Consider the following 3,043-nt stretch of genomic DNA (forward strand, 5'->3'; position numbering starts at 1 on the left):
TTCTTTACAAAACATTTGTAATAATAAGTGTTTTTGATGTAGCTGCTTAGGGATTTTCAAACCATAGCAGAATGATTAAATAGCTTTCTTGGAGATATTTGTAAGTTTTTAGGTTTAAAATAATATGCAGGAAAGTAATAATCCTAATATTAGTATTTACTGAGATTTTTAGATTAAATTCTCAAAAGTTTTTTTTTCCTACTGATTAGAGAGGTGAGATATGATCCGATCATCGTCTCTATATAGACCTAAACAATTGTACTAGATTATCGTGTCTCTGCATGCCAAAACAATTGTATCCAAACTAGATATTTATAGATAACAATCACATCCGAAAACAAAGCATTATTATGGCTGTCAGTTATCTTTTGTTGAATTCACTCACTGTTTAGCTACGTGTTAATGTACAAGTTTTATTCCTAAAAAAAAAAAAAAATAGTTTTGTTATTTTATATTTATTTTACACAAGTCTGACGCCTACCCAACTTGTGTCCATGTGATTCTTTCTTACAAACATTATAGCAGCAGATTTCGTAGAGTTTCCTTCTTTCACTGCTGGTAAGTAGCTACCTTCTCTGTGGACTCCTTACACACACAAAATTGGTCAAACTATTTCCACGTGTCAAAGTTTTCTATAACCCCTCCCCAGCTCTAACGACAAAGCTAAAGCTGACCGTAGAATTTTGTCAGTTATTTTCATCTTTGCTTTGAATAAATTATAACGAAAACTTGTTTCAGACTGGGAGACAACAATGTTTGTAAAACTGCAGACTATAGTAACAAGCTATTAGGTTACATTACAGTTTACTTGGAAGTACTTTTATTTTAAAGCTATTTTATTTTAATGTTTTATCGTAGAAACTTATCTAAGCTCTAATCTTTAAAATACTTAACAATTGTAATAAAAACTGAAATTTTTGTAAAAAAAAGCAGTTTTATTTTGTTGTCTGATGAAATCTGGTTATATTATCAGAAGGAGATTGTTTTCGTTATCACCGTCTGTGGCGGATATTCGTTAATCAGGTGTGGTAAAGGTAAGTGAACGGGAATTGTTATTTTTACTTGATTTCCAGTTGATAGATAACGGTCACAACTAGTGACACAGCAACTAGGATATCATAGTTACAGAAATACAATGATTAACAACACAGTAAACGAGTGATTACCATTAACTCGGGACATTCATAGATGTGACTGTGGACACAAGATTTACTGACGACAAACCAGCAGCCAAGGTTTGCTCTGTTTATCTTATTTTCTTTATTTAACCTACCTCGGTGACAATCATGTTTATTGGCGGTAAATTGAATATATGAGAGAAGAGACACTATCATGTCTTTTATACTTCGTCTTTTACTGTCTAGACGTTTATGTTGATTCCCAGTCGGATTAACGATGAAACAATTTAACAGAATAACTCGGTTTATACTTTCATATTCATAGAAGAGATGTTCATTGCATCTTCTTTAAAGAAACCAATATTCTCAATATGTCGTTAATTTCATATATTTCTTTAATGTCAATAAAAACATATAAACACACACACACACACACACACACACATATAACGATATTATTTCCAAAAACTTTTGTCTCATGTTAACCTTCCCTTATATTTCTACAAGCTGTTTTGTAGTACAACGTTGCATTCCATAGCAGGCCATGTCGTTATCTAATAACTAAGGAAGGACCTTTTCTAATATCTATCCTCAACGAATCCTATATTTGTTGTAGTTCTTCCAGTGAAAATACCCCCAAACATTCTCTCTGTGGCCAATACTCCTTTGTACACTCTTGTCGTGACCTCTTTATCTTCCATTGAAAGGCGTCATCACAATTTTTACTGTAAACAACGAAACTTTTTTTTTCATCATTTTGTTTCTCGTGTAATGAAGCTTCGACACATTGCTGTTAATACGGCATTATGTTAAACAGCGGAAGTTTGAATGTATATATGAATATTTTAATGGTATATATATGAATATCATATATATATATATATATATATATATATATATATAAATTCAGATGAGTGGTACAACAAGGCACCATATATATATAGACTTGAAATTCTGAAGGTTCTAAAACTAAACATAACAATTTTGAACATAATTCAGCTGACAGTACACTTAAATAATACTGAAAATGTTAAGTCATCCAATCTAAAATTATAAATAGGTTGAGATTAATGAGAAATATACTTTTACAATTGAGGCAGTAAGTTGATCTGATACTCGTTGGATAAGCTATGTATATTCAACTTCATGGAGTAGAAGACGGTTAGACACTCGTCTACTCTTGACTCCTTCACATTTCTGTGGTGTATTTTATACACTCGCATACACTCGTAAATACACATTCACACACTTATTGACTATAATGGGATGCGACAGGTTAAATGCTTTCGTTTTTCACCCACTGGTCTGTGTTTAAAACCCGCGATCAATGCTTTTGGGTTGTTAAAATAAGTACCAGTGATGCGTTCGATTTAGTCGACCATAACTGCTTCCAGTATAAATATAGTTTTGTCCCTAAGAAAGACATTTATATTAACCAATTTTACGTTTTTTAATAATTTTCAGTTGAGGTTGATTGATTTTTTATTGTTTATTTTATGTGGAAAATACACACGTAACTACTCTGTATGCATGTGTGTATGTGTATACACACACACACACACACACACACACACACACACACACACACACACACACACACACACATATATATATATTCACATGCATAGACATCCTTTAAATAAAGAAGTCATCTGAGTTGTGTGATATTTTCAGTCAGTCATCAACATTGCTAGACCACGGATGTGTGTGTGTGTGTTTATCTTTCTGTATTTCTCAAGTTGCTCCTCTGAACAGACTTTCTCAACTCGTCTCTATTCTTTCTGTATCTCACCCACAAAACACAACAATAAACCTCTCTAGTCTTTTAATTCTCACAACTTCAATCCACTTATGCTCTTTTGGCCCCTATTTTTCAACCTGCTGAACGAAGTTCGTGTTGAAGATCGACCTCGCCAGTCTGGGGG

The 3,043-nt window shown here is 32.8% G+C and overlaps 1 protein-coding gene across 5 annotated transcripts in view; it reads left to right on the forward strand.

Annotated features, from left to right (window-relative positions):
* The first annotated feature begins 415 nt into the window (after positions 1–415).
* The window catches only part of LOC106871615 (atlastin-2), a 75,596-nt gene continuing 72,968 nt past the window's right edge, over positions 416–3,043 (forward strand). For 2 of the 5 annotated variants that reach the window (XM_052973525.1, XM_014918169.2), the window contains exon 1: positions 1,041–1,235. The gene's annotated coding sequence lies outside the window, so the exon portion shown is untranslated. The other 3 variants (XM_014918170.2, XM_014918168.2, XM_052973516.1) reach the window with 3 other exon arrangements.

Source organism: Octopus bimaculoides, chromosome 1 (genome assembly GCF_001194135.2).
Source record: "Octopus bimaculoides isolate UCB-OBI-ISO-001 chromosome 1, ASM119413v2, whole genome shotgun sequence".
NCBI classification, from domain to species: domain Eukaryota; kingdom Metazoa; phylum Mollusca; class Cephalopoda; order Octopoda; family Octopodidae; genus Octopus; species Octopus bimaculoides.